The 11,666-nt window shown below is 40.8% G+C and overlaps 1 non-coding gene across 1 annotated transcript; it reads right to left on the reverse strand.

Moving 5' to 3' along the window:
* Window positions 1-8,157: 8,157 nt before the first annotated feature.
* On the reverse strand, window positions 8,158-8,261 carry LOC112759951 (small nucleolar RNA R71). Its single transcript, XR_003180412.1, has one exon. It is a non-coding gene; the product is annotated as a small nucleolar RNA R71 (small nucleolar RNA).
* Between the last annotated feature and the right edge of the window lie 3,405 nt (window positions 8,262-11,666).

An 11,666-nucleotide genomic window follows, 5' to 3' on the forward strand; every position in this document is an offset into this window, starting at 1 on the left:
CCTGAGTTACTGATTTCTTAACCAAGACCAAAAAGGAAAAAACTAAATCTACCGGAATAAAAATGTCTTCAGATTGGAAGCAACAGTAATGTAAATAAAGGAGAGCAATAATAAACTGAAATACCTCAAATAACATTAATTCAAAAGAGTAATCTGTAACATAGAAGAATACATAAATTAAATTGAAAAGATAAATAAAAAGGAATGTTGAACCTGATAGAAAGAGATAATCCTGAAAGCGATTAAAATCCTAAATTTAAATCCTAAAAGAGAGATGAGAGAGAACCTCTCCCTCCAAACTACATCTAAATCATGAATAGTAACTAATTGGAGACTCCCCTCTGAATGGATGCATTCCCCCACTTCATAACCTCTAATCTGTACCTTTTGGACTTGGATTTGGGCCAAAAAGGGCTACAGAAATTGCTGGGAGCGTTTTCTGTAATTTCTGGTGCGTAGCCTCTGTCACGCGGCCGCGTGGGTCATGCGGTCGCGTCAATTGGAGTTTTCCTTGTCGCGCGGTCACGTCAGTCATGTGTCCACGTCATATGCATTTCGCTTAAGGCGCGAGATCGCGTCAAGCACGCGGTCGCGTCGCTGTTAATTTGCGCTGGCATACGGTCGCGTCGTCCATGCGATCGCGTCGCTGCCTGATTTTTCAAAAACTCTGTTTTATGCTTTCCTTCCAATTTTGTATGTTTTCTTTCCATCCTTTAAGTCATTCCTGCCTTAGAAGATCTGAAATTACTCAACACACGAATCACGGCATCGAATGGTAATAAAGGGAAATTAAAATAATTACTCTTAAATCATAGGAAACATGTTTTTTACATACATCACATAATAAGGAAGGGAAAGTAAAACCATGCAATTAATATGAATAAGTGGGTGAAGGATTGAATAAATCACTCAATTTGAGCACAAAATATATCATAAAGTATGGGTTTATCAACATCTACCAAGGATACCCTAAGAGGAGTGTAATTATGATATTTTTTAATTTTCTCCCCTTGTCGATCTTCCTTCTTTTTGGATTCTTTATCTTTGTCTCAGTAGGAGAATCCGGATTTTGAGGTTTCTCCCAACCGAGAGTTTTCTTCCATGTTGATATATTTTTCTGCTCGCTCCTGCACCTCATCTAGAGATGTGGGATATTTCTTCGATATAGATTGGCTGAAAGGTCCCTCTCGTAGGCCATTGATGAGGCCCATGATGGCGGCCTCTCTTGGCAAGCCTTGTATGTCTAGGCATATTTTCTTGAATCTCTCCATGTAGTTGCGAAGACTTTCCCGATCTTCTTGCCTGATTCCTAGTAGACTGGGGTCGTGCTTGGCCTTGTCTCTTTGGATGGAGAATCTGGCCAGGAATTTTTTGGCTAGGTCGTTAAAGCTTGAGATGGACTTAGGAGGTAAGTTGTCTAACCATCTAATTGCTATCTTCGTGAGGGTCGTTGGAAAAGCTTTGCAGCGAACAGCGTCCGAGGCGTCGGTGAGGTACATTCTGCTTCTGAAGTTGTTGAGGTGATGGTTGGTTCTGTAGTGCCATCATACAGTCATATCCGGGAGTTTGAAGTCCTTAGGAATTTTAGTTTTCATGATGTCCCTAGTGAATGGATCTTGATCTTTGCGTGAATTGTCCTCAGGGGTGGTCCGGGTTGCCTTTGCTTTGAGATCGGCTTCGAGTTGTAGGATTTTATCTTCTAGCTCTCGACGTCGCCTTACCTCTCTTTGTAGATACTTGCCAACTTCTCATTGATGCTGGCTTTCTTTTTCAAGTTGCTTTAAACGATTTTGAAGTTCTTCTATTACTCCTGGATTTGATGAGTTTTTGTCTCCGTTAGATTCTGGAGTATCTTTTGGTGTAGCGACTGCGTTTTTGTGCGGCGTTCTGTCCTCTAGATCTGAATCGTGGTCGTTGTCATGGTCGTCCGCCATGGGGATGGGATGACTTCCAGTTTCCCCGGCAACGGCGCAAGTGTTCTGAGGGTTACCTAAAACTGTAGACCGATCTCGGATGAGATCTTCTGTACTGGTCGGAGATGACGTGTCCGGCTGGCTGGTGGCGGCCGGGGCTGTTGTGTCCGACTTGTTGGACTGGTTACACTTCTAATCCTTGGTCACCGGAAGGTGGGGGGTACCTACAAGAGACTCCGATGCTTAATTTAGCACGGCTATTAAGCAGGTTTTTAATAGAATCAGAGTATGAGTTATACCTGGGTGATCCACTGTATTTATAGTGGTTGTAGAGTGACCTTTCTAGATAAGATAAGTTAGTTATCTTATCTTATCTTTATCTTTGAGCTGAGGTCAGCTTATCTTCAAGGGAACCGCCCTTATCTCTATAGGCTTGGACGGCCTGTGGATTTGGGTCGTGTTCCTGTATTTGGGCCCTTTATTGGGCTTTCCTGTCGATTTGGCCGACCTCTTTGAGAAGAGGTCGGATAGCTTGACCTGAAGAGGTCGGTCGCTTTGTCACTGAATATCTCGGGTCGGATAGCTCGGCCCAGGATGTGAACAGTTCTTAAGCACACTCTTTTTTTGCTTTGGACCTCGACTTTAACCACTCACTCACTCAGTCTCAAGCTTTTCACTTGACACCTTCACGCCACAAGCACATGGTTAGGGACAGCTTGGTTTAGCCGCTTAGGCCAGGATTTTATTCCTTTGGGCCCTCCTATCCACTGATGCTCAAAGCCTTGGATCCTTTTTACCCTTGCCTTTTGATTTAAAGGGTTATTGGCTTTTTTCTCTTGCCTTTTGGTTTAAAGAGCTATTGGCTTTTTCTGCTTGCTTTTTTTTTCTTTCTCTCTTTTTTTTTCGCCCTTTTTTTTTCCACAAGCTTTTGTATTCACTGCTTTTTCTTGCTTCAAGAATCAATTTTATGATTTTTTAGATTATCAATAACATTTCTCCTTCTCGTCATTCTTTCAAGAGCCAACAAATTTAACATTCGTAAACAACAAATTCAAAAAATATCCACTGTTCAAGCATTCATTCAGAAAACAAAAAGTGTTGCCACCACATCAAAATAATTAAACTAAGCTTAAGGATGAATTCGAAATCATGTACTTCTTGTTCTTTTGTTTTTAGAAAATTTTTCATTTAAGAAAGGTGATGGATTCATAGGACATTCATAGCTTTAAGGCATAGACACTAGACACTAATAATCGTGTAATAAGACACAAACATAAATAAAAATAAAGCATAGAGAACGAAAACAGAAAAATTAATTAGACAAGGAGATTAAGGAACGGGTCCACCTTAGTGAGGGTGGTGTCTTCTTCCTCTTGAAGAACCAATGGTGTTCTTGAGCTCCTCTATGTCTCTTTCTTGCCTTTGTTGCTCCTCCCTCATAGCTCTGTGATCTGCTCTGATCTCATGGAGAATGATGGAGTGCTCTTGGTGCTCCATCCTTAGTTGTCCCATGTTGGAACTTAATTCCCCTATGGAGGTGTTGATTTGCTCCCAATAGTTTTGTGGACGAAAGTGCATCCCTTGAGGCATCTCAGGGATTTCATGATGAGGAATTTCCTCATGCTCTTGTTGAGGTCCATGAGTGGGCTCTCTTGTTTGCTCCATCCTTTTCTTAGTGATAGGCTTGTCCTCATCAATGAGGATGTCTCCCTCTATGTCAATTCCAACTGAATCGCAGAGGTGACAATTGAGGTGAGAAAAGGCTAACCTTGCCAAAGTGGAGGACTTGTCAGCCACCTTGTAGAGTTCTTGAGGTATAATCTCATGAACTTCCACTTCCTCCCCAATCATGATACTATGGATCATGATGGCCCGATCCACAGTTACTTCGGATTGGTTGCTAGTAGGAATGATAAAGCGTTGGATGAACTCCAACCATCCTCTAGCTACAGGCTTAAGGTTCGGTCTTCTCAATTGAACCGGCTTGCCTCTTGAGTCAACTTTCCATTGAGCTCCTTCCACACATATGTCCATGAGGAGTTGGTCCAACTTTTTATCAAAGTTGACCCTTCTAGTGTAGGGGCATGCGTTTTCTTGCATCATTGGCAAGGTGAACGCCAACCTTACATTTTCCGAACTGAAACCTAAATATTTCCCCTGTAACAACCCTAATTTTCGAGCATGCGAGATCTTTTCCGAAGGCACGGAATCCTCCGGAAGATCAGTAAAGGGACAACCTCTGATATATCATCAAGTATCTCAATCTTCATTGTCATTATGTCATCTTTAAGATAGATCCCTTTCTGAGGCACGCTCGATAATGTAGTCACGAAAAACCCAGTTTTTGAACCGTATCGGTAAAGAGTTTTGATTCTGATTTTCGTAAATAGTCTCAGTTTGACGAAATGGAATCGATTCATGAGAGAAGAGAGATAATAGGATAATATTATCATTATATAAGTATTAGAAGCTTCTTGAATGATATTATAAGGTTACCTGGTCTGTTTTAGTTAAAAACAGGAAATCGGTTTAACCGGGTTCACAGTTTACTAGTGTAGCTTAGCACCAGCACTCTCTGATGACTTTAGCAATGCTAAGGCCTCATTATACATGTTTTATTCTCATATTAAATATGTTACCAGTGTCATTTACGCTAGTAGCTCAGAAAAGAATATTTAGAGATATTTTTACGTGTGTTCCGACACACCTAGTTTTAGTAGTTATACACCTGAGATATTTTAATATTATTTTAATCCACCTTCAAGCCAACCAATCGAAACTCACCCTACACCCCCAAGACACTCCAAGGCTGTCTCATTTCTTCATTTTGGCCGAAAATAACAAGAGAGAAAAGAGAGAAACTTTCATGAACACTTAATCTTCAAAGCTTGATTTCTTCTGAACTAAAACTCAAATCAAAATTCTGATTTCACCAAAATGATCCTCTCTTCTTCCTCTACATAATATAACATATCAAGGCTGGAAATAAGGTGAGATGGATGTCTCCCTCCCTCTTTAATTTGGTTTTCAAGGAAAACCATGCAAAACATGTGTTTTCTTGATGTTTTTCCTTAGGAATCATGCTTAACTTGACTTGAGGGCCAAGAAACGTGAATTTACAGCAAGTCTGATGCCAGGGCATCTTGGCCAGTTTTACTGACCTTTTCTTTACTATTTTTAGGTTAGTTTCATGTATTTCCTTAGGAAATAAGCTAGTTTTGGGTAGATATTCACTTACACCTTGATTCAAGCATACATTGTGCATTTCACATTATTTTATGAGGATTTTGCATAAGTTTAGTGACAAATTGTATGTTGCATTGCCCATGACTTGGACTAGAACTTTGATGCACTCTATTGCTTGATTTCAGGACCAAAGGAAGCAAGGAAAGGGAGGAAACTTGCAAGATTAATGAGAAAAGTGATTGCCAATGACACTCTCAAAGCCATCATTGCCCACGTTAAGAGTCACGTTAACTAAGTTAACGTGAACTCTAACGTGGAAAAGGGAAGTTGAGCCAACGTTAGTGACACTTAACATTGTCACTAACGTGACCTCTAACATTAAAGGGGGAAGAGAAGCCAACGTTAGTGACATTCAACATTGTCACTAACGTTGGCCTAAGGATGCAACACACCACGTTAACTCCCACGTTAACTTGGTTAACGTGGGAGATAACGTAAGAAGTGAGAGTTGTCGACAACGTTAGTGACACTCAACATTGTCACTAACGTTGGAAGCAACCACACAACCCCCCAAGGAGCCACGTTAACTTCCACGTTAACTTAGTTAACGTGGAAGCTAACGATGAGGAATGAATGATGAGCCAACGTTAGTGACACTCAACATTGTCACTAACGTTGGGATGGCTAAGAATGGCCACGTTAGAAGCCACGTTAACCTAGTTAACGTGGACTTTAACGTGAGATCTAGGGGCACATTGGAACGTTAGTGACAATGTTGAGTGTCACTAACGTTCTCGAAGGTTGGCAAGGCCACGTTAGAAGCCACGTTAACCTAGTTAACGTGGGCTTTAACGTGAAGCAAAAAGGGGCACACTAGAACGTTAGTGATAATGTTGAGTGTCACTAACGTTCTCGAAGGTTGGCAAGGCCACGTTAACCTAGTTAACGTGGGATCTAACGTGAGGCAAGGGGGTACATTGGAACGTTAGTGAAAATGTTAAGTGTCACTAACGTTCCCGAACTTATACTTTCACTAAATGATTAACACCCCTTACGCCCTGAGCTAAAGTGTCTGCCCACTTAACACTTTCTCTCTGCAAGTAAAGCCAAGCCCAAATGATGAAAAGAACTGCTTCAAACTCAAGATCCAAAGGCCCAAGACTCGAAGAGCAAACTAGAAGCTGAGAAGAGTAGTATATATAGGAGTAGCTTTGAATTGTAAAAGGGAGTTTGAGGAGGCTGGAAGAGGAGAACTACTCTCTGTATTTTACTTTCTCTGCATTTTCTAGTTTTATGATGTATTCTCCATCTTTGTTTTCATTTTCTATAGCTATGAACAACTAAACCCCTTTCATTGGGTTAGGGAGCTCTGTTGTAATTTGATGGATCAATACTAATTTTCATTATTCTTCTTCTATCTTTTCTCTTGATTTTACTTGAAAGCTTTCGAACTTCATCCAATTGAGTAGTTATCTTGGAAGAGAAGCTATTCAAACATGGATCTCTTTTGAACCTTGAAAGAGGAATGAAGAGATCAAGCTAGAAATGCTTTCTCATGCTGGACCAAATTGGGTTTGGATGGGTATGTGACTATAACCTTCTCAATACTTGATTTGGGAAATGCATGTGGTATAATCAGTGACCATACTTCATCTCTTCTCATGAGAAATTGACCAAGGAATTGGCTATTGATCAAGATTTGAGAGATTGAATTGCAAGAAATTGTAATTCAATCACTTAAGATTGCCAAGGAGATCAATGAGTGCATTGATTGAGGAAGAGATGAAAATGAACTTGATCCGGAGAATTGCAACATCTCCTAAGCCCAATGAACTCCCCATCTCTGATTTTACCCATTCTCTTTAATTTCTGCCATTTACTTTTTTGAGCAAATCTCTCATTCCCATTTACAATTCTGCAATTTATTTTCAGTCATTTACTTCCAATCCTTTAATCCTAGCATTTACTTTTCTGTTATTTACATTCCCGCCATTTTATTTTCTGCAACTCTCAACCAAAATTCTGGATTCGCTCAACTAGAACATTCTTCTAATTAAAGTTGCTTGATCAATCAATCCCTGTGGGATTCGACCTCACTCTATTGTGAGTTTTTACTTGACGACAAATTCGGTACACTTGCCGAAGGGAGATTTGTTGTGAGACAAGTTTTTCGTGCATCAAGTTTATGGCGCCGTTGCCGGGATTGATTGTGCATCAACAATGATTAAATTGGAAGATCACTAGATTGAGCATTTTTATTTTGTGAATTTCATTTTCTATGTTAGTGATTTACTTTTTGTTTTAGTTAAACTTCTTCCCTTCCCCGTCTACTCTTTTGTTCTTCTTTGTTATTTTCAATTCTGTTTGCTAATCCACTAACTGTTTGATATATTGCATCACCCACAAGTAACAGTAATTCTGACACAAATACTTTCTGCACCTATCTTTTCTTGCTTGCACTTGATGGTTGTATGACAGGGAGAAGAAGCGGGGCTTCAACTTCCTTCGATTCTGAACCTGAGAGGACCTTCCTTAGATTAAGGAGGGAGGCAAGAGGAAAGAAAGTGGTTGGTGCTAAGGAAGAAGAGGAATTCTTTGAAACAAACATGGAAGACAACATGGAAAACCATCATGAAGAAAAAGATCACAACCATGGGGGAGGAGGTAGAGCAAATCATGCTGGGGAGGATAGAAGATTTTGGGCTCTTACATCAATCCAAACCCAAGAAATTGTGGAAGTAGCATCCAAAAGCCAACAATCCATGCCAACAACTTTGAACTTAAACCACAGCTCATCACCCTTGTTCAGAACAACTGTTCGTTTGGAGGAAGTGTTCAAGAAGACCCCAATCAACATTTAACCACCTTCCTGAGAATATGTGACACAGTGAAGTCTAATGTTGTTCATCCTGACGCCTATAGACTGCTCTTATTTCCATTCTCACTCAGGGACAAGGCAGCCAAATGGCTAGAATCTTTCCCAAGGGAAAGCTTGACAACTTGGGAAGACGTGGTGAACAAATTCTTAGCAAGATTTTACCCTCCTCAACGAATCAATAGGCTGAGAGCTGAGGTCCAAACTTTCAGGCAACAAGATGGTGAGACTTTATATGAAGCATGGGAGAGGTTCAAGGACTTAACAAGGAGGTGTCCACCTGACATGTTCAACGAATGGGTGCAGCTGCACATTTTCTATGAAGGGCTCTCTTATGAGTCAAAGAAGGCCTTAGACCATTCATCTGGAGGATCTTTGAACAAGAAGAAGACCATTGAGGAAGCCATAGATGTTATTGAAACAGTAGCAGAGAACGACTACTTCTATGCTTCCGAAAGAGGGAACACAAGAGGAGTAATAGAGCTAAACAATGTAGATGCTCTGTTGGCCCAAAACAAGCTCATTACCCAGCAGCTGGCTGACCTCACCAAGAAGATGGAGATAAACCAAGTAGCAGCAATCTCCACTTCATCAACAATCCAAGAAGGAGTGAATGAAGAAGTAGAGGTGAGTCAGGAGCAAGCCAACTACATTGGGACTTCACCAAGGAAAAACTATGATCCATACTCCAAGACCTACAACCCTGGATGGAGAAACCACCCAAACTTTGGGTGGGGAAGTGAGCAAGATCAAAACCAAGACCAGAGACGTTACAACTCCAACAACAATGCAGCTCACCAGCAATTCACACAGAGGACGTCTCAACACCCCCACAATAACACTTTTTCATATGCTTATCAAAACCAAAATAGCACATCTGCTCCGAATCACCCATCAATTGATGATAAGCTCTCTAAGATTGAAGCCTTACTTGAAGGAATATGCCAAGAGATTCAAGAAAATAAGGTGTTCAAAGAGGAAGTGCGAGCCAATATTAAGAACCAGGGAGAGACCATTAGGAAGCTGGAATTCCAGGTGGGATATTTAGCTGAGAAAATTCCCAAACCTATCGATAGCTTCCCAAGTGACACGGAGAAAAACCCCAAGGGAGAAGCAAAGAAAGTAAGATGGGAAGATTGCAAAATGGTCACTACGAGTGATCAAGAGACTGAAGACAAGCAAGGCAAATTTCGCAAACAACTTGAAGACAACTCAACAAAGGAGGAGGATAGAGATCACCAAGAACGAGAAATCTCACTACAAGAGTTGCTGAAGCTCTATGCTCCCTTCCCTCAACTGCTCAATGGTGCTGTGGGAAAGAGAATATACTCAAGGTTCCTAGACTTGTTTGCATCTCTACATGTAAACATACCATTTATCAAGGCAATTCAACAAATGCCTGCATTCATCAAGTATATGAAGGAACTTCTTCCCAGGAAAAGCTCACTCAAAGGAGGCCAGACTATAGTGATGAACAAGGAATGTAGTGCCCTTATTCAACCTGAGTTGCCTACAAAAAGAAGAGACCCAGGGAGTTTTCACATCCCTTGTGCCATAGGTGAAACTATGTTCGATAGAGCACTATGTGATTTGGGGGCCTGCATCAACTTACTGCCTTTATCCCTGGTGAAGAGGCTGCAGATTAATGAAATAATGCCCACAGATGTAATCATCAGACTGGCTGACAAAACTCAAAAGCAAGCAATAGGAGTGGTGGAAAATGTGTTGCTAAAGGTTAGGAAATACTTTCTCCCAACAGACTTTGTCATTCTGGACATGGAAGAGAGTCACACTCACCCAATCATATTGGGAAGACCATTCCTAGCTACGGCCAGAGCACTTATCGATGTAGAGAAAGGGGAGCTAATATTGAGAATCCATGATGAACGACTCAGCTTCAATGTCTTCAAACTCTCACAAGAAACAGATCAAGAGGACAAGGAACTAAGCACAAACGATAAAGAGACACTGAAGGGGGAGACAAGCACTGAAGCACAGCAAGTTCATTCTGAAACCCCCTCAATTGATAAACAAGGAAAACAGCAATTACCACAGCTCAAGGAAAAGTTGGAGGAACCTAAACCTCTAGAGGCATGTGAAGACAACATCACAACTCCTTGGAAAAAAAAGGTCACCAAGGGGAAGGCAACCTCAAAAGAAACAAAGAAGAAGGTACCAAGGAAATGGAGGAACAAAAAGATCCCTACGGAAGATTTCTCTCCAGGGGATAGAGTTGTCTCAGCTTACTTCCCAGATATTCCCACTAATCTCCCTACTGTACCATCTCAGTTACCTAAGGTCTTCACTATCAACAGAGTTCTTTCCCTGGAACATGTGGAGATCATTGATCCAACCAATGGATACAAGTCCACAGTAAGAGGGGAGGATTTTAAGCACTACCAACCACCCTGATGAAGGAAAAATGTCAAGCTAGTGACGCTAAAGAAGCGCTTCATGGGAGGCAACCCATGTTTTATATGTTTTTAAAATAATGAATAAATCAATGTTTATGAATTTCAACCCAAACTTGACAAACACTTGGTGAAATCTTTATCATGCAGTCTATAGTGAAGAACAAGTTTGGTGTTCAAAGCAGAACTCTTGGAGCTTTGAACAAAACTTTTCATCACAATGCTCCAAACTAAGTTTGGTGTCACCCCATGGTGCCACCAAAATGCGTGAGGATACACCAGTGGTTGGCTAAGTTAAAATTCATAAATATACAAACTCTTTTTCTTCCCTTTAGTATTCTAGCCGTAGAGTTTGATTATTTTTTTTATGATATTAATTTCCTTATTTTAAATCTTTATAGGAAAGGAAAAGGAGCATTAAGAGGGATAGATTGGACAACTAAACAAAGAAGGTTCGGACACCACAAAAGGAGGGGTTACACACTTGTTCTAAAGAGGGAATACATTGGAAAATATTGCCATGCAACATTGAAAAAAATGGGACCCCTAGAAGACCGAGCAATCCCCATCATAAAGTGATGATCCTTGTCTTCTAGCCATGCATAACCCTAACCGTCCATCAAGTGACCACTTCATCAATCTACACCCTCCATTCTCTCACAACTTCTTTATATAAACGACCCTTGTCATCACACACCCTTCACCACTCTTCATTTCGGTACAATACACCTCCTATCCGATTATAAACATTCCTCCCCTCACTCTCTTCATTGCCATAAAACCCTAAACAACCAAAAGTCTCCACAACCTTGCCACCTTCACATATTAATCATTATTCATGGCAACTTCAAGTTCTAAGAGAAGGGAGGGAAAGGAACCCATGGAAGAACACCCATATGATGAGAAGAGATTTAGAAGCTTGCATCATGCATTGCAATACGGGTGGATGGTTGATAAGGAAATCATTTATGAGTTGGGATTTCAAGTTAAGAAGACTGAATGCCCCGAAATCACAGAAAAGGTAGAAAGGAGAAGATGGGAGCTCCTCACTGACCCGGTCACTAAGGTGAATGCAAATCTCATAAGAGAATTTTATGCAAATGCAGTCAGATATGATAAGAAAGATGAGTCATATACAAGCTTGGTGAGAGGAACAATGGTGGATTTTGGTCCCATGAGTGTAATGAGGGCATTGAAGCTACGGTCTATACCGTTTGAAGAAGAAAGTTATCACTCAAGATTGGACAATAACCCCAATTATGACCAGCTTTTACGAGACCT

The sequence above is a fragment of the Arachis hypogaea genome, chromosome 16, assembly GCF_003086295.3.
Source record: "Arachis hypogaea cultivar Tifrunner chromosome 16, arahy.Tifrunner.gnm2.J5K5, whole genome shotgun sequence".
Taxonomy (NCBI): domain Eukaryota; kingdom Viridiplantae; phylum Streptophyta; class Magnoliopsida; order Fabales; family Fabaceae; genus Arachis; species Arachis hypogaea.